Source organism: Anser cygnoides, chromosome 1 (genome assembly GCF_040182565.1).
Source record: "Anser cygnoides isolate HZ-2024a breed goose chromosome 1, Taihu_goose_T2T_genome, whole genome shotgun sequence".
In the NCBI taxonomy this organism is placed as follows: Eukaryota; Metazoa; Chordata; class Aves; order Anseriformes; family Anatidae; genus Anser; species Anser cygnoides.
In genome coordinates this window covers 192,144,306-192,165,307 of record NC_089873.1, presented here as the reverse complement: position 1 = coordinate 192,165,307, position 21,002 = coordinate 192,144,306, and the positions used below count along the sequence as shown (strand labels likewise).

At 35.7% G+C, this 21,002-nt stretch overlaps 1 protein-coding gene and 1 non-coding gene across 5 annotated transcripts in view; both read left to right on the top strand.

The window, feature by feature from the left end:
* Positions 1 to 21,002, top strand: part of SGCG (sarcoglycan gamma) — a 137,757-nt gene that overhangs the window by 29,886 nt on the left and 86,869 nt on the right. For 2 of the 4 annotated variants that reach the window (XM_048072756.2, XM_048072755.2), the window contains exon 2: positions 10,910 to 11,001. The gene's annotated coding sequence lies outside the window, so the exon portion shown is untranslated. Of the gene's footprint in view, positions 1 to 10,909; positions 11,002 to 12,776; positions 12,921 to 21,002 lie in introns of those variants that run through there. The other 2 variants (XM_048072757.2, XM_013188231.3) reach the window with 2 other exon arrangements.
* On the top strand, positions 14,260 to 14,333 carry TRNAN-GUU (transfer RNA asparagine (anticodon GUU)). Its single transcript has one exon. It is a non-coding gene; the product is annotated as a tRNA-Asn (tRNA).

The window sequence follows — 21,002 nt, the reverse complement described above, 5'->3', positions numbered from 1 at the left end:
CAGAGAAGCATCTTGCAGTGATAGTGAGTTATCAGTAGTGCTTCTTCTGGACCAAATACATTCAATATGTAACTCAGAGTTTAAAATGATTATTGGCCTTGAGGAATTGAAACAGAACCTTCACTGTATTGGTCTATATACCATAACCATGAAAATTACCATTTCACTAAAGAAAAAAAATGTTTCAATGTTATTTATGCTTAGTTATCTTCTGGGAATGCAACATAAGTATAACTTGCTTTTTTCTTAACTTTAGTTCATAAGAAATTGACACACTGCTAGCTGCCATATGTGTCCATCTGTTTGTCTTGCAATTTTTTAGCTCATCTTGCTAATTGGGTCCTTTGCCCTCTGCTGGATCTATTCCCTGGGTTTACACTGAACAATCAGTTAATTTCATGTGGTACTTCCAATAAAAGTTTTTGAAAAAAAAAAGGTTTAAGGTAGCTATCATATTTTTCATAGATAAATACAACTGTATTAATTTTACTGTTTACTAAGCATGGGATTATGAAATGGGATTATAAATCTGTGTTTGCTTTTCATATTTATTTCCTAATAAGCGACTTAAAAATGTATATAGCCAAAATGTCTTCTGTTAATTATATTGATTTTTTGTTATACACCAATACTATAATTAAAGATTAATTAGGTTGACATATTTCCTCCACATTTTTTGTCAAGCCATAAAATAATTAACAAGAGAAAATTACCTGTTCATCTTTGCTAGTGTAAGGAGAAGATGCAGAGAACAGCTAGCTATTGAGATTGTATAGTTAATAAGCAAATCATTGTTCCAAATTTTGATTAGTACATCAAAAGAAAGAAATCTACCTAAGGTACTTAAATAATATGCCACAATTAGAAATAATAGTAGAAAATAAACAAAAACCACTAATGTAACCCATGAAACCATACTAATATATTTGATGTATCTTTTGGCTTGCCTGATATGGGCCAGACAAGACCAGATAATTGAATGTACTACAGTTACATGAAAATTAAAGTTTATCCTTACACATTGACATTTTTTTGACATTGATCCCTCTGTAGTCTAGGACTACCATTGCCACTGACTGGCAATGAGATGTGTATTAAAACTATTCTCTTGCAATGAAAGACAAGGGAGGGATGCAAAATCCTTTTAATATGTGGGATATAAAATCCTTCTTAAGCATAAAGATACAACTAAATACAGAAAAATCTCCTGAATACTTATTTGTCTTTTGGCCTCTCCTTTAGAGTTTACATTGTATGATTTAATGGGTGTACTGGTTTTCTGTATCATGTTGGGGAGCGTGTTATTGGAAAACATTCATTGTGTACAGATTTGTTGCTCACATAGATAGTCTTACTAGTCTTAGAGGCCACTGTCCTTTATCCTGTAACCTACATCTTAAGCATCAAGAGCAGAAGAGCTATATGCCAGATTGGTTATTAAAACAGTTGTCTTAGAATACTCTTCCTCCTTTGTTCAAGGTCTGTCTCTTGTGGCTGATCTCAATATGGTAAAGCTTCCCTTTGGAAGTTTGCCATCTGCTCTTGTCCTGATTTCTCAGTGTGCAGTCTTCATGTGAAGCATCGTTACTACCTTCCTTCCCTATCATTTTCCCAGCATTTTTCCCCAGCAATAGTCCAAACACATTTTCATTCCACTGCTTCCATACAGTTTCTGAGTATGTAACATAGAGATGTGTCATTGTCTTCACCTTTTTGCAGTCTCTTGGCCATCCATGTGGCTGCAGGACGAGCATGGCTATGTGAATCTTCAGTAACCACATTCAGGCACCTCATCATGAAAGTCAATACCGCAGGAGGAAATTTCTCTTCAAGCCCTAGGTGATAAAGTAGCAGTCCCTCCTTGATTCAATGTTAAAAATTTAAGGAGAATACAAGTATCTAAAATAGTGCTTCTCTCCCTATACCATCTTCCAGAGAAAATCTGAATATAGTGACCAGATATTTTCTGCTTGAACTACTTCAGTAACCTAAAAAAACCATCCTTTTTGTTTCCTCCATCCTATGGCAACCAGTAGAGACCTGTGGGCAAATCTGGGGGTTTATGTAGTCACTCAGGGATGTGTTAGATTTTATGTCTGTTTTTAAAATGCAGCTTCATACATGTTTTTTTGGTTGTTTGTTTTGTCTTTTTGTTTGTTTTGTTTGTTTTGTCTTTTTCTTTTGGGGCTACTATATGTAAGGCAGACAAGGAGTATTAAATTGTGTAAGAAATAAAAACTACTAGCTATTGTTAGTGAATCAATATATCCACAAATTTTAGGGAAAGCTTAAAATCCAAGCACATTGACCAATTAATAAGAAAAAAGAAGAATATTAAGCATCTACTCAAACTTGTTTAAGAATATAAAAATTAATTGGTCAGCTCTTGATGTTTTTGCCAAGAAGCCCAGAATCAAATTTTAAGGATCCTCAGAGGCAGGTAAAATTGGTCAATTATAAATTGAACAACCATAATTAAAGAAAAAGAGCCCCAAAGGTATGTGCCCATTCTGAAAATCTGAAAGGCTTGGAACTCACTACTCATACATTACTGGTCATCCTTTAAGGCCTCTTCCAATCAATATTCCAGGAAACATCAAGAATACTTATGTAGAAGATGCTAGAAACCGTACAGAGGACCGTAAGTCATGGTTAAACTGTGTACTGCAGGTAATTATATTGTGAATAAAAGGGTCCATTTTATTTATACAGTAGCTGATTGGGACAATACACTTTTACACTGATTTTGGTGCTTATCTGCTTTGAAATATTAAAATAAATAAATAAATAAATAGTGGGCCAGAGGCTGTCAGACACCTGTATCTTGGGAAAGGGTCATTGAGTTTCTGGGCATTGTTTCCTGCTGGAGGGCCTGGTCTGTGACTTGGCTTTAGGTTTGGTCCTGCAATAGTTGTCTAAGAGCTGATGGACTGTGTGCTAGACTGCCCAGCTGAAAGTGGAGCAGCCTGCTTAGGTACTACTACAGCTGTCCAGACAGTAAATGAGTTGATCGTATGAAGTAGAACACAGCTGTTCTTGCTTCAGCTGATGTAAAGCTACTGAAGAGTGAGGAGTAAAAATGTAAAGTAAAATGTTTTGATTAAATAATAGGGAAAAAAATGTTAATCGTAATTTCAGTTTCTTTGACTATTGATTTCAAACTATTACAGGTCACAAGTTCACAGAAGAAGAAACTTTGTCATTTGTTGATGGTGTTTATTATTAAAATCAAACCAGTAGTCGCCTGGTCAGCACGAGAGTAGCTGAGTGAAGCCTACTGCATTTTGTTAACTGTTTCTGTATGTGGCTCTTGTTTTTTTTCAAAATAGCCTGTCAGAATGAGATGCCTAATTATAATAAGCATTGCTCCGGATAGCACTCCAAAAGAAAGTTATGCATGCTTTTATTTCTTGCTTAAACTAATTGAACTATTTATTTTCCTAGTATGTTCTGACTGTACTTTAAAAAGTATCGTGTCAGATTCCTAAAGGCTGCCAAAACTCCTGGTTTATATCCATCGATTTTAAGTCAACAGTTTTACAACAGTTACTCTGCTTGTTGTGGTTACCCACAGCTTGGCCTCATGGATAATGCTTCAAAATACTTGATAATTGCAGTATCCCCACACCTAACTTAGGCATTTCAATCAAACAAGAAATAGCTTATGGTCTATTCCCCAGCTGATTATAACTTCTTCTATATTAAAAGGGCTACGCTTATAATTTACTTGCTTATGCCAGATGGCAAGTTCCTAATTAAATAAATTTCTCATGTGCCTAATTTTTCTGCTTGCATTTTGGCAAAGTTAAAATCTCGGTAGGGCCAACAGATTGCTGGGGTATATTGTTAACATTAATATTGTTATTTTTACAGTCTTATAGTGAATGGTAGCTCAAAAAATATTTGATGGTTCAAGAGCTGTGACTTGACTTTTGGCACTAAGGCTCTACTTCTTTACAAGTTCAGATCTTCAAAGCAGATCCTTAAAAATAGTTTGCTCTACAGTTCTGTTCTTGCTCTTTAAAGGCTGTTTAAATTTTTTCCACAGGTCAGAGCACAAATTGCTATCTTATTACAGTGGTTGGTGAGAAAAGTTGTTTTTCCTTTTTACTGCTTCTTTTCCATTGGCCTTCTCTGTGTCTTCGTAGAACCTCAGGAGGGTAAAAATTCCTGAGCATCTCAGCTAAATGCTGAGCTTCCATTGTATGCCTGATGAGGACAATCATCTTGATTGAGAGATTCTAGAGTAAGTACATCAATCTGGCATTCTGAACTGTGGTTCAGTACTGAATATCGGCAGATTGATCTCAGGAAGTCATCGCTTAAATTACACTTTCAAACATACCTGCATTTTGTTTACCAAAGATTGCCCAGGCCTTCAAGGTGAAGAGTTCTTTCTTTCACTTTTCTGTGAGTTGATGCTACCCATATGGTACCTAACGTTATGATTTTGAACTGGTAAGGTTTAGAAGTTACACAGAAGTGAGGGAGTTGGATTCTTGAAGGATCATCCAGAATGAAAACGGAAATGCTACAAAACATTGTGTACTTCTAGTTTCCAAAATAATAGCTAATGTGTACGTGTGTTAGGCTGGTTTACTTTATAGCACTAAAAATGCTTATTATTCTGCCATTTTTCTCCTTCCAGTTTTTGTAATTTTAAAACATTAAGATCTTTTTCCTGACATTCTTTTGGTGAGTCATAGGGTGTAGTATGATTTTGAGTGCAAGATTAAGAGTAATCTGCCTTAGAACAGGACAATTTGTGAAATGTAAAATCATTAATCATTCACTTTTTTTATAGCATAGTTTTAAAGGGATAAAAAGTGCTTTGAGAACATGGCTTTTTTTTTTGTGGTTACCAAAAAAAACTCCCACAAATAATTGGTATTGGATAAAAGTTTTTTCCTACAGTCTGCGAGAAATGATTTCATTCAGTAACATTGGGAATACATCTGATTTCAGAGAGTACTTAACTTAATTATAATGTGGCATGTATTGTGCAAACTGTTGAAGAAAAGTGTGTCCTTTTGTTCATTGAACTATCTCATCCTACTGCTTAAGATGCTTCTTTAAATACAGGTGAATGTGGCAGACTGTCTAACTTAGGTTTTTTTTTGTTCTTCTTACTTACTGTGATCGATTAAGAAAGACCTCATGGAATCAGAGAAGGTTGGTCATTGCTTAAGGATGTTGAAATATAGTCCAGAAAAGAAGACTTGAGAAAATGCAAGTTTATCAATGAGTAAAAAAGGCAGAGAGAAACACAGCAAAGGGGCTAGGAGCCTGCAGCTCAAGAGGAACAAGCAAGATGAGAAATTGCTGCAAAGGCCAGGGAGCTGTGAGTCAGATTTCATGAGTGATAAAATACAATCTTCCTTGATTCTGAAGGAAACTTCAGAGTTTTCTGCAACTCGTAAACTCATTGAGGTGACACATATCAGGTCTGAAAGCAAGGATTCTCTTTGAGCAAAGAGAAATGGGTAGGAAATTACTTATTTATAAACTTTCTTTGGTTTATATTAAGCCTCATCTTGCTGATTTTAGGTACTCTACTAAATAATAATAATAATAATAAAATTATATTTTGTAATGTAATTGAGATTTAAAAACTTCTGCTTTATTTTGAGGATTTCACTGTAAGGGGAATATTTAAGCAGATACACTTTTAAGTTCTGTTTTATATGTGTAAATATAAAATGTTTAGAAATAGATGATGTAAACGTGCAAATTTCTTATCCATCTGGAATCTTCATTATTGCTGTTTTTAACTGAACATTTATTGGAATATTTGAACACAGGCAGTCATGTAAAATGAAAAAAAAATATTTTTTTTTCTCAATTATTCCTAAATAAAATGTAGGATACAGATTCAGTATATACTTACTGTGCTCACTCATTGGTTTATACAAACATCCCCATTTCTCTTGCACCCAGATTTAGTTAGGTAAATGACCATATTTTACTTACTAGCTAAGACAGACATTTGGGTTAATTCCTACTAAAGTTTAGTTCATTTTTCTTTTCCTGTTTTCTTTTGTTAGCTTTTAAATTTCAATTCATGTTTTTAGAAGTACTTCTGAGAATTTGAAAGCTGACTGTGAAACAAAATGAAGAAGTTCTCTTTAGGACTCAACAAATTATTAAGAATGTTTTCATATAATTTATACCCGCTAGACAAAGTCTTACTCGTTCTCTTTTTTTTTTTTCTTTGAGCATACATGCTGATCTGACTTATTACCATCCACAGTCACATTTTCCAGTGGCTTAACAAAGAAGCACTACATTAGCACTACACCTTTTCTTAGAAATCTTTAACTAGTTGTTTATCTTTTTCTTACTGTTATTAACGACTACAGTTTTAGGAAAATAAAACTTGTGCAGGTTCCTCCTATGGAAATAATTCAATACTTGCTTGCTCCAAATATAAAATTGTAATCCACTAAAACTTCCCTGGCATTCAGTCTGTTAGGGAATGAGCTCTGCAACCATGGTTCCTGTTAGTGTCCTGGCCAGAGCACTGTAATTTTCATGTCTCCACTTGGCTTATTCTAAATCTTTTGAAACAGGAAACATTTTTCTTTTATGTGCTTGAACTCCCAAACCCACCCCACCCCTCCTCCCCCATGCTTCTACTTTTCTTTTGGGGAATATGCATGCTGGTACTTTTCTTGACTGGAAAACTATTCAAACTAAAGAACCGGGCACTGAAGCACAGGATTTAAACTAGGCTTTCTGTCACGTTTTTATTTCAAATGCAGATCAGATGTAGCTCTCTTACTATGTTAGTATTAAATATATTTAATTATGAAGGTAGTATGTATTAATATAAAATTGTTATAATACATAAATTATAATAGATGTAATTATTTAATCGTAATACATCCTTATGTATAGTGAAGTATTAAATATTCTTGACAAATAACATAAAGTTTGATGATAAAGGGAAGTGGGGGTCTTTTTAAAATAGAAAGTCAGCTATACATCTGGTGTATCTGTAAGTAGGAAAAGAAACAAGAAAAAAGAATGGAGATAAAAGGAATAGCAATGAGGTCTCCCTGGAGCATTCTCTTCTCCAGGCTGAACAACCCCAGCTCCCTCCCCCTCAGCAAGCACACAGCAGAGGTGCTCCAGCCCTCTGATCATCCTCGTGGGCCTCCTCTGGACTCGTTCCAACAAGTCCATGTCCTTCTTCCAAGGTCCCTCTGGATGGCATTCCTTGCCTCCAGCATGTCGACCGCACCACCCGGCTTGGTGTCATGGGCAAACTTGCTGAGGGAGCACTCCAACCCATTGTCCATGTCACTGCCAAAGACGTTAAATTGTGCTAGTCCCAGTACCGACCCCTGAGATGTAGTCAGTCAGCTTTCTGTTTGATGCAGTCAGATGACAGCCGTGCATTTGACTTGAATTCTTCAGAGTTCAGATATCCCAAGGCAGAGGATTAGAATATCCTGCTCTGGAAGTTTAGTGGGTTTGAGGCTTTTGCTTTACTTTTTAGTAAAGGACAAGTGATGTAAAAGGAAAAGTTCAGACCAAAGAACATAAAATATGGTTCTTTCTATGATGATTTCCGGTACTGTTGACTGTTGTGGAAGTTATTTGACATACATGTGCAGAATATAACTGTAAATACACTTTTCTACATGTCTCAGACTGTCTGCAGGTGGAGCTGAATTAGCATAGTAAATCATGCACCAAAATAAAAATTCCAATGCACAAAAGTATGAACCCATTAAAGTGGGCTTTAGTCCATTGTCCTGTGTAGAATTGCATAGAGTTCCGTATAAATCAAAGTATACATTTCTGGTTTTCTTCCTGAGAAAAAGCTAACAATTAACTTCCACAAGCCAACATTAGTTGAATTTCATACCTGGTACAATAAAAGCATTCTCCAAATTGTAAAATAGGACAAAATCATTCTAAATCTGCTTGGACATTCAAGCTTTTTTTTTATTCTCTCTCTGCAGTATTAAGTTTGGCAACATCTTCTGCCTTCAGGATACTACTGCAGCAACATCTCTCCATGTCTTCCAGTCAGCATAAAAACTGCAGACTGCAAATGAGTCTTTCGCTTCTCAACTTGCTTCTTGAAAAGAGTCTATAATACTGAGCTTAAATGTTTGCTCCTTAAATTTTTTTTTTTAAAAAAGAAGTCTCATCTTACATCTATTCTAGTTCACCTGTCAGGCTTATTTTTGCAGAGTACAGCAGTGAGCACAACGTACACGTGCAGTTTTTAACTTGCTGCCTCACTACTTAGCCTCTTTAAAGGCTCATGGAGAGTTAAACTTGCAGAAATAAAGGACTTATTTAACAAAAATATGTAAAGATACAATCCAAGCAGAAGATAAAAATTAATAAAACTCAAAAAAATCCATAAAAACTACCAACAAACAACAAAACTAGCCCTCTGTTACAGTTTGAATCTGCTTGATAGAGGTGTGGAAGCAAGGAGTTGGGAGATAACAGCTGATGCAGAGATTGAAACACTGATAAGATGATTGGGAACAGACCCACAGCCAGCTGTTCATGTTCACATATGGAAAAATTTAGTTGAAACCAAACACAAGGGCCTGCTGTGCACTGACACGCTGGGCAGTTGGATACTTATAAATAAGTCCTTTTATTTTTATCTTGTCTTGCGTAGTCATTTTGATATTTTTCTATATTAGAAGTATACTTGTTCATACGCTATTAAAACTTAACTATTCGGGGTTTCAAAGCTGTTTTGAACCTCCTTGTATGTGTTGGCATAATGAAACAGTCTGGGCAGGTGTGTTTTAAAGCCTTGTGTATTTGGGTTCCTATCACTTTCTGCTCTTAAGTTTTATTGTGTTTATATTCCAAAATGTTGCTTTTGGAATATTTTCCACCTTGTGTAAGTAACTATTTAAAATGATCACATTTTTATAGCTCAAATAGGTGCAACATTATCTTTTAAACACTTCTTTCTATTTATATGTTTAAGATTAAGTCCTTGTTTGGCTCACTGTTTTGCTCAGGTTTAGAAGATGACATCCCTTAATGAGATACTCACTTTAGCCCTATTCTTAGGAAGGAGCAAGGTCTCAGTCTATCTCAAAATGGCCTGCTCTCCTATCCCTTATAAATTTTTAAAAAAGCATAGCAAAGACATCTAAATCAAAATGCTTTGGAGAAGAACACTAGAAAAATTTGTTTCCATCATTTCTTGTTTCATACCATATTATACCTTCTAAAAGCAGTGGAAAGTCAGGAGAAGTAAAAAAAAAAAAAAAAAAAAAAAAAACTCTTTTGAAAACGTGATGTTTCTATTGCATCATTACTCAAGCTCACAAGTGACTAACGTGCACAACAAGAAGAATTAAAAAGATATGAACATTTTTCCCTCAGTTCTCAGCAGTCCAGAGATGACTAGCGACTAACTACCTTTTATATCTTTTGAACATTTGTTAATAAAATTATCCCCCAGTTTAATTCTTTGATAATTCAGTTGTGTTTTGCATTCAGTGTTTCTAATAGATATTTAGTTGTAGAGGGTTTTTTTGTTTGGTTTGGTTTGTGGGGTTTTTTTGTTTGTTTGTTTTGTTTTGTTTTTATTTTTTCATTTGATAACTCCAATAGGTGTAATATTTGATATGAATTTTATTTTTCCAAAGTATCTGCCATTTTATCATTAACATAAGTTGCTATCATTTTATTATTTGACCTTTCTGAACTCTTATCAAGGGATTATTTAATATTCTATACAGCAAAACTTGGTTTTATCTGCTGTTGTAGACCCTTACACATCCAATTTTAGCTATACTTGCTCTTTTCCATATGATCACAGTTGTTCAGCAGTAGAGGACTTCTGTTCTCAGTTAGATTCATTTTTAAGTATGGAGAAGGATATCTCTTGCAATGTAATTTTGGGAATACAAGAGGGTTAGGGTATCTTGTTTTCTTCTGAAGAGGGAGTGTTACTGACACTGACCAGCTTTTAGAGAAGTTGATACAAATAGGACCAAAGGACTTTTATGTCTCTTTTAGTTGGATGAATTAGTTAAACTGATACATGGTGGTCTTTGTCTTCCCCACCACTTTGTTGTCTTTTACTTTGAGGGATGAGCAGTTTTTGAAATTTTGTAGGTATACACAAAATTTTGGTTAAAACTGTAAACCATTTATATAAAGAAGTGACATATTTTGATGTTAGAATATTCAAACCACAATCTATGTATCTTTTTTCATTGTTTTCTCATGGTGTAAGTTTTTGTGTACTTCTTGAAATTAATAAATAATTATGTTTGTATTATAAATCTGGAATTACAGGAGTTTATAATTACCTACTACTTGAAACTCAGCCTCTAAATCCTGTATCTGATTCTTGCTCTAGTTGGGCAAGTATTGGTATGAGGAGTCCTGTCAATGTGGAAGATAAATATGTTTGGTTAGTTACTTTTCCAAGACTAAGTTGCCAGTCACTGACTTTCAAAATCCAAACGAAAAGGAGGTTGGAAGCTTTTGGTGAGAAACAGGACATCAAGTTTCTTGGACTGGGACAATTACTTGACTCCAAGGAAGACCTAAGTTGGCATACAGATGCAATGAGGCCCATGACTTAAGTCATTGCTCACTACACTAACGCACTCTAATAGTAGAAGGAATATTAACATTGCAAGAGAAATCTTTTTATTATTTTTCACATAGATTTTAGACTAAGATTTATTTCCCATTCACTATAAATAATGCTGATGATCCTGTTTTCAGTCCAAACAGGAGCTATGTGTCCAGTGGTTTTTTTTGTTTGTGTTCCATGAATTTTGGTCTATCACTTGTAAGATGCGGTCAGTTAAAGTACTCAGGAGGACAGTTGAGAATATACCCTGTTCTTTTCCCCATATCCATGAAAAATTTTCCTTTTTCTTTCTTTTCATTTGAATAGGAAGACAGCTGCCTTCAGATGATACAGAATTCACTGACAGTTGCTCTTGCTCCAATCGTGCTTCATGAGAACTTCAGAAGATACTAACTGAGGTATTTATTTGTTCTTTTCATTTTTAGAATTTCTACTTTGCAGATATTTGATAGGTAGAAGAACAGACAAAAAACATCAGAATATAGACCAAGAGGAGTAATCAGACAGGGAAAATAGCACAGAAGTTCTGTCCATAAACAGCTACAGTGGCATGTAATCTAATCTCTTTCTATAGCTGGGCACTATGTTAGGATATATATACATAAATTGAGAAATCAGTTAATTACAGATATGCCAAAAGGAAACCTATTAAAGTGCAGTTAAAATCTTGCTTTTGTTTTGGTCTTCTGTCCACTTTTACGTGGTCCTCTGCTTATCTCCAAGAATGGACAAACAGTTTTGCAAGAAATTGCTGGATTTGAATGCCCGATCACCTAAACAATGCCTGTCTTGAATCTTTCAAAAGCATCCAACATTTATAGGCTTCTTCCTCTCATACTTTTTTCATACAATTTTCAATTAAAGAGAGGCTTTTGTGTTAACACAATACCCAAATGTTTTCATCCCATTTTTCATAAATCCATGACTTTAAATATAAAAGCTATTTTAAAGATGTTTATAAATATTTCATTATGACAACTATTTTTCTTTTTTGTCAGATACCAGTGAATTAATTCATTTGTATAGAAAAAGAACTACTTCATTTGTGTATATAAACAATCTGATAAAGGATTAAAGGCCACAGAATTCATAAAAGAAAAAAAGTATCTTGTAAGCCTGTGATCAGTTGGATTTGTGTCAGTCCTAAATTTATGATCTGCAGCTGTTGAATGTCTGATAGGAGCTTCATCTTTTAGAGCATGATAACAGTGTGAGTGCAGTGCTAGAAAAAAGGAAACATTCTGCTTTGAGAAATAAAATTGTCCAGACATATGGATGATGATTACAATGCCTCACATAGCACACGTCTACTGGACTTTTATTCAGTAAATCTTACAAATGTATGTTTTAATGGGTTTAAAACTGCTGACAGTTACCAGCATAGATTCTAAAGTATCATAGGTTGAACAGAAAGTCTGTGGTTCAGTGTTTGTATAGTCAGTTTAATGTTATCAGTGCAGGGCTGAAATTCTTGTTTTCTGCATTTGAAAACTCAAAGCTTAAATGACACGTAAGAAAGGTGTCTCATAATTTCTAAAAGATCATCTTAAAACATCTCATATATGAAACTTCTTTTTGTTTGTTTGTTTTATAAGGCTCTTGGTATTTATATACATCTTTCTTAAATACCAAGAGTAGCTTAACTTTTGGGGAAGGTTAATAACTGTTAATGTAATTGTTATATAAAATTCATATGTACTATTATAACTATGTTATAATCTATGTATTTGATTTTTGAAAGGAACTTTATATACCAGCCAGTAGAATAATGGTTAGAATAGCATTAGTATTAAAAATAGTATTTATCAAAAAATGACTTAAAATTTAGTTGGATATTACACATGGATTCAGAAAAGAAAACAGAAGTCCTTTTGTTTCTCTTTTTTATTTTGTGCTCTTAACAGCTATGCTAATAGTATTTACATTCAAATTCTGTGAAGTGCTGCATATTCTTAGATTTTAATAAAGCAGTTGGATTTTTTGATAAAACAGGTTGTGCCGTTTTAGTATGCATTATGGATTGGTTCTATCTTATAGTGGGACAGTTCATTTCTAGAGTCAGCACACAACCATTTTAGCAGTAGAATTGGCTGCTTATGTCACAGATTAAAATTAGCTGTGTCTGTATGCCAGAGCAACAGGATGGAATGTAAAACACAGCCAAACATGTGAGCAAATTTTCTTCCAGTGATATTTGGCCAGGCCTAAAATATCTTCCACTCCAGATTTGCAAGTAGTGGAAAAGTTAGACAATTCTCTCTTGGGAAGGGTCTGATTGTAGTTTATTCAGAAGTCCACATTCTTTCAGATCTCTAAGGTAAGTAACATATTTTTAGATTTCTTTTTATTCCATATTAAAATGTTAGCATATTAATGATCAAATTGTTTTTGGTTTGGTCTTTGCTTAATCTATGGATATTTTGAACTTCGCTCCAGTCTCATTTTCTGTGCAACATATCAGGCTTTTTCTGTCCTCAATTAAGAATCACGTTGCTGCTTATATAATCCTTTTTAGGACCTAAATTTAAGTTTTAATTTTTATATAGTTATAGTTTTAGATTCTGTTAATTTAAGTATGTTTGTTTTAACACTTAGAGGTGGTATTAAGTTGCAAAGTATAAACTTGCACTTGTGTAATATTAAGAAGCTAACTTTTAGTACTTTTAAAATTCTGTACAGTATCTTAGGAGTACACACAGATATTTTTATACATATATAAATCTGATTTGCAGAAGTACATATCTGATGTCTGTAGTTTGAAGTTTTTCTCCATTTATCTATCACATACTGAAAGTTAAATTCAGTAAAGAATGGATTCCTTGCTTCTGCTGAACACTTCTTTTTGGCATGACAGTGTGATACTAAACTTCTGTCTGAGGAACTGTTATCAAAATGAATTATAACTTCTTTGGATGTGAATCTAGCTTACTTGCATTAATAAGTAGTGAAAAACTGTGTATACAGAACTCCTTTTACAGGTTTGTAGTCTCCTTGAATTCAAATACACTTTCTCTTGGATAATTTCAATGACTGCAAGAAAATGGCTAAGTAAATATCAGTGGGTTAGTGACATATTATCAAACGATTTAGTGGAAGATACTTGGTGTGTCTCTGTCAGGTGCTAGCCCTCAATATTTAATCATGCATCAGAATGAACTTTGTTATTACCAAAGTATAGGAATGTGATTTGACTGCATCAACACCAGTCACCTAACCTCCTTTTTACAGAGATACAGGAGGTTTTACCAGATCTAAAATACATTCTTGAGGAGGTGACGAATCATGTCCTGGCCTCTCCATTTTCCGTGGAGGGGGCCTAGGTAGCTCTGGCTGTTACGTATTATTAGTAAGGTGAATTCTGGTCTGCACAGCTACATCCAAATGGGTGAACTGTAATAACTGTGTGCCATAGAGTCCTGGAAGGTTTCACTTAGTTAAGGTCGTTGCAGTTTTTGGTTGCTGTGCAAGAGTCAGCATTGATGCTACCTTGGCTAAGCTGAATGTCCGTTTACCACCTAAACAAAGGTGATACACATGTATTAGATACAGACCTCCTTTTGATTACATAATGAAAAACAAATGATCCTGTTACATCACCTAAGAGTAAGAACAACAGCATGGAATTAAATTAAGAATCAAAGGCTCCAAATCTCTGTGTCTCTGTGGCGCAATGGGTTAGCGCGTTCGGCTGTTAACCGAAAGGTTGGTGGTTCGAGCCCACCCAGGGACGGGCTGCAAGGTTTCTGGTCGTGATCTTATGGAATATGAGCCTGGCAAACAGCAGAGTCACGACCCTCACCTTTAGAAGAGCCTCTTTTCAGTTCTCTGAATCAGGGAACTGATCAGATCTTGAAGGACACTTTTCTTAGAGCACAACAGCTGTCCAGCCCCGTGTCTAAGAAATCAAGCACGGAAGGCAGGAAAATGGCACGGCTCAGCAAGGGACAGCACTGCTGGGCAAACTACAGCGTAAGAGAGAAATGCACAGGCAGCGGAAGCAGGGACACGGGGCCTGGGAAGAGCACAGGGATGCTGTCTGCACATGCAGGGATGGGATCAGGACAGTCAAGGCACAAATGGAACTGAGCTTGGCAAAGAATAAAAACAAATGACTCTATATGTACATTGCTCAGAAAAGAAAAGCCAAGGAGAGTGTTCCCAAACAAGAAGGGTGAACTGGTAACGACAGACATGGAGAAGGCTGAGGTACTCAGCAGGTTCTTTGCTGCAGCCTCCACTGCCAGTCAGGCTTCCCACAGCTCTCAAGTCCCTGAACCTCTGGGCAGGGGCTCAGGCAGCAGTCTCTCCCACCACTGTAAGCGAAGAGCAGGTTTGAGACCACCTGATGGAACTGAACAGGTGCAAGTCTATGGGGCCCAAAACCGTGCATCCCAGGGTCCCGAGGGAACTGGTTGATGGAGTTACAAGCCTCTCTCCATCATGTCTGAAAAGCCCTGGCAGTCAGGTGAAGTCCCCGGTGACTGGAAAAAGGAAAACATCACGCCAGTTTTAAAAAGGGTAGAAAGGAGGACCCAGGGAACTACAGACCAGTGAGCCTCACCACTGTGCCTGGGAAGATCGTAGTATCATAACATCACAGTATGGTTTAGGTTGAAATGGACCTTAAAGACCATCTAATCCCAATGGCCCTGCCATGGGCAGGGACACCTCCCACCACACCAGGTTGCCCAAAGCCCCATCCAGCCTGGCCTTGAGCACCTCCAGGGATGGGGCATCCACAGCTTCTCTGGGCAGCCTGTGCCAGGGCCTCACCACCCTTTTAAAGTATAATCATAAGGTTCCAATAATAGAAGATAAAATACTGAAATAAGTTTGTAATTACACAAATATGTGTGGCCATACTTAATATTGAAGATCTTCATGCAAAAAAATGTTCTTATTAATGGGAAAACAGTTTTCAGAGAACAGTTGAAAGGAAAAAAATGAATAAATTGTATCATACAAACCCAAGCCTCTGCCAAAAGTCAGAGAATAATTTTCTGGTCATATAAATTTCCTCTTTTTTGAGCAGCATTTGAGATTTATTCCAAAAGTAATGCCTTTTGTATGAGATTCAAATCACAGGTTCTGACATCTTGCAGTTTTTAATTGTTTTCATGTGTTGGAATTAAATAACCTGGATTTCCTGTGGATTTAACTCTCAAAGTTGATTCTCTTAGATGTTTAATGAGGTTACTGGTGGTTTTCCATAACAGGGACATGTACAAGGTGTTTCCTCATGCAGGCGTTCTAATATTTAATAAGTGTCTTCTTGTCCACTGCAGTCTCTCAGTGGAGACTTTAATCGGCTTTATTCTACTGTTTTAAGTCTCATTTTCTTGAAGCTTGTAGCAATGTGTGATTACATCCTAAATTTTTCAATGATTCTAATATCTTTTGGGAAATATTTTGCAGAATATTCTCATTATTATTATTATTATTATTATTATTATTGTTGTTGTTGTTGTTATTATTATTATTGTTGTTGTTGTTGTTGTTGTTGTTATTGTTATTATTATTATGTACTGGTCTTGATTACTCCTCTCATTGTTTTAATAGTCGATCCAATCTGCAATGTTTCAGATTTCAAGTTTGTTTCAGTACATGGAGGGCATCACAGTTTATCCAAATAAGATATGTCATTGGATATTGGTAGTTAATAGTATTCTCCAGTCCCTGCTGGCCCACTTAAAGTACCTATAGATCAGTAAGAATTGTCTTTATTATGGGGCTTGAATTTTACTTGGAAAAACAAGGAAGAAAATGGACAGATTGAATGTTTACAAGCAAAAAGTAACAGGGAGGATTATTTTAATATCAGCATTCCCTGGGGGCTGAAAAATCACAGGAAGATATTTGGGAGACTGGTAGAAAAGGTTGTAGTTACTGTTTGCCTGACTGAAAGTTTTCATTTGTTGATTGGGGTCTGGCCTGAATGCCAAACAAGAGAGGGAACATGTTGAACACTCCCAAAAGTCAGCATGGATGAGGCAGATGAGGCTATATCAGATTTGGTTCCCTCCACATAGAATCATAGAATGGATGTTCATCCTCTGATCATCCTCATGGTCCTCCTCTGGACTCGCTCTAATACTTCCATGTCCTTGTGCTGGGGGCCCCAGAGCTGAACGCAGGGCTCCAGGTGGGGTCTCACGAGAGCAGAGCAGGAGAGAATCACCTCCCTTGCCCTGCTGGCCTCGCTGCTTTTAGTGCAGCCCAGGATACAGGTGGCTTTCTGGGCTGCAAGCGCACATTACAGGCTCATATTGAGCTTCTTGTCAACCAACACTCCCAAGTCCTTCTGTTCATAGCTGCTCTCAATCCATTCTCCACCCAGTCACCACCACATTCCTGTAGTAGTATGCAGGTAAGCCTTGTACCTTCTTGTCACACTGAAAGGCTTCTAACACATATTCCTGTTCCACAAAAAGACAGTCATATTTGAGGGCTAGAGCTGCATGTTTACCCAGAGGGGACCCTCAGCCAAGTTTTATGTGATATGGATGAAGTTTTATGAAGGATGTATGTGGTATACAATTTTACATAGATGGAGACAGCTTTATGTAGTATGGACAGCTACACAGACCAGGATAGGAGATGGTACATTTTTGCTGCTCATGCTACGTTTCATTTTGCGTGATTTCATGAGTCATTTAACAACTATGTTCGGTGCATGTAAGAAGATAATGCTGGTAAGCAGAAATGCAGTTCATTTAATGCATTAGCATAACACAGAAGAAACTGTTAAAAGTTATACTTGATAAAACCATTGCTTGTGTTTATCCGAGTACCCCAAATTCTTTTTGAATTTTATATTTCATTGAAATTCTGTAAAAACTTTGAGTCTGTGAAAAGTACTTTTTAAAAAAAATAATAAATAAAAAAGAAAACATTTATTTCCATATCTTTTATTAATTTTGCTTTTAGTTAAACAGTTATTGAACTGATAGTGCTGTGATTCACAGCTGGTAATTTGCATTGTTAACTGATTTTAATTATATTTATGGAAGATAAAGCCATATCCCCTTAGTCATACTGAAAACATCTAAAATGCTAGCTAAATTAAGAACATTAAAATTACTGTCATCCTGTATCAGAAATGCTCAAGTACCTAGTAAAACATGACTTTAACTCAGGAGAAAATTCAAACCTGTAAGTCTAGAAACTTGTCTAGAAATAAACTTTGAATTTGGGCTGTTGAGTAAGTGAAACATAAATGGCTAGATAGTAAAATAAGGAAAGTAAAGAGTGCAGAAAGCTAAATTATTTTTTCATCCTTTGCTTTATCAGAAAATTTAATTTTTGATACCTTTCCATTCACTTTGTGACTTTCTTCAACATTCCCTAGGAACTTTCTGTCCCTATTTTACAGTGTCCACTTATGTTTTAGTTTTCTTTCCTGAGTGTACCCATTATTTAGCTTTTTCCTTTTATCCTCAAGTCTATTCAGTATTGAATTTACTGTACCAAGATATAGCACCATGTACCTTCATTTTGTAATAAAATTGCACATAGAACGTTGTGTAGACTTTCCAAGAATCTGAGGTTAGAAAGCCTAATTTGTGGCTCTTTCTGTTCCTGGAGAAACGCTTAAATGAGAAATCACCATTCAGTGAAGTAAGTTGTTCTCTTGAAATAGGAGTCTAATTCAACCTGTAATGCATGTAGTAAGCAGTCTGAACATGCACATAAGTGACAAAGAACCTTTCTTAACAGCATATCAGAACCTGTTCTTCAGCATGACATACAGTTTTCTTTGGACCTACAAGAAATAGTTTAGGTAATAGGTCTTAAGCCTCTAATTCTGTTTTCACAACTGTGATACAAATTTCAAAGCTCTGAAACTAGTCAGTTGCTCATTGTTCATGGTCACAATTGTAAATAAAACTGTAATGGGTGCATACATAGCAGAAAGCAATTAGTAGACTTTCCTATTACTTTATTCCAAGTTTGTTTTTTGTTTTTTTTTTTTCTGGGTTGATTCTCTGATCTCAGACTATAAAAACTGATGGAAATGTTTAATCTGAATTTAAAAAGACAAGTTACACACATGCTCTATGAATGTTTTTCCCATATACGTCCAAAGAATGACTTTAGAAACTAGAGACGTGCTTCCTGGACAATGTAATGTGCTTGTTCTTTGATCCTAACAGAAAATGTTTTCAATTTTCCCAAAGTAAGATCTTTACAATTAAGAAATATGCAAAATGTAAGTCTTACTTTTCAGATCACAGTATTAGATTTACTGATATAAATCAACTTTAATGGAAAGTTAGGAATTTTAGTAATAACCATTTATTTCCATTTCAGTTAAAATATTTCCTATGAAAAATATCTACTTTGAGATACAAAAAGTGTATATGTTGTTGAATGAGAGATTTTCCTCTGGTTTATTTTGAAATGCATACATACTTCACATGCACTTCTAGCTTTTGTTTATGCTTCATTTGTTTTTACAGCTGAGTGAAAGATTAGCTATGTATTTTATAACTCTAACATCGTACCTGTTGGTTTTAATCCAGAAAGTAACATATTGATCAAAAAGAAGTATTTACACATTTTACTGTGTTCTTCATCTTCTGTGTTTTTGCATTATTGCTTTGTCATAGTCACTGAAGAAACATAGAGTCGGTTGCTACCTAAACATGTGAAGTCAACATCACCAAAAAAGGCTTCTGCTGTACATGTCATTTGATGATTTCCTTATGTTTCTAATACACATTTAAATGAATCTGTTTTCTCCTGTGTAAATAAAAATGCGTAATAAAGCCTTTATGTCCAGGACTGCAGTGCAAAAGAAGCACATCAGTTTGTGTTCACTAACATTAAAAATTCATCAGAAAAGGGCAGACATCTAAAATATATAATGAGACACAGTATAAATAAGAAAGTATTTTGCTTCCTTCACTACTGAAAAGGAAAGTGAATTTTGAAATTGTAGTTTAGTTACATGTTAAAAAGGCACAGTTAAGGCTTTCTAGATGAAAAGTCAAATAATTCTTGTTTCATATTTTTAAAATCCTGTCTGTAATCAATCACTTAAATTAGGAAGGGAAAACACAAGGATTTCTAGCCTCTGCATCTAGTTCCATTGCTTTTTTCTTTAGCGTATTTCCAACTTATGATTCAAAAAAGCTTCACAGAGTAGCATTGTATCTCCATTTAATATGCAAAATCATTTAACAAGGCTAAATGCACAACTTTTCAAGGCTCTCAACCAACACAGGACTGCACTGGAGAAAGGATTTAGTGGTATTTTTATACATGAGAACCACCCAAACCTGTCAGGTTGTTTTTTGTGGTAAATGGATATCAGAGAGTAAAAAGAGTAGTCAGAGAAGCAAACATTTAACATGCACACAAAAATGAATTGTATGTTTTCCTGTTCATTTGTGGAAGAAACTGGAGAACTTTCTGTGCTAGGACCCCACTTTATGGAGTACTCAACAAGGGATCTATTTCAGACTGGAAGAACTATTAAAAAGCTTATCTATATGGGACATATAGATAAAATACATAGTAATACTTCAAAATCAGAAGATATTCACTGAAGACCTCTAAAAGTACTCAAGAATGAAATAGGTGAATTATTAGTGGTGGTAGAAGGCCATTTGTGAAGGCTGGGAGAATCCTAGATTAATCTAGTCCAACCTTCTGCAGTACTTGATGAGGAACTTCATAGCAGACTCTTAGCCGAACATCACTTGTCCTTTGATCTGTCTCCTTTGATCCTTTCCCATAAACTCTTGAATGTCTCCTTTTCAGTTTCAAAGCAAAACTGTATGCGTTTGACTCATCCTTTTGCACAGAATGCAACCCTTCTCCACGGTGCCTCCCCAGCCTTTCTCTCCTGAGTGCTTCTAATCCATCCGTTGCAACTCTCCAGTCATGTAGGCTATCCAAGTGTATTTCTGTAAGTCCGGTGGGATCATTGCTCTAAGACTGTGCATGGACTTCTAATTGCTGTTGTTTGTTTCCTGTGCTGTCTTCATTCATGTACAGACATTGGAGATGTGCCCCAGTTATGCTGCTTTTATAGAGAAAGGGACAGAACCTTCTTCATCATGCTGCCCCCCATGCATTCATTTCTCATAAGGATATGGCAGCACTCCCCTGGTACACCTAGATTAAAACCTTCAACAAGTTACCAGAAATGCTCTTTCCCTACTTGGTCATATGAATCCCATCTCTTCTAAACAGTTCTTATTCCTCTGAGATTCCTGTGGTCATAAAAGCCAAAGCTCAGCTTTTGACACCAGCTGAGCAACGAGGTGTTAACTTGCAGAATGTGTCCACTGCTATATGAACCTTTCTTTTTGACTGGAAGGGCTGAAAAGAAAAAGCAGCTGGCCCTTTTGCCCTTCACTTTCCCCCAGAGGTTCATAGTCAGGGTCATGCT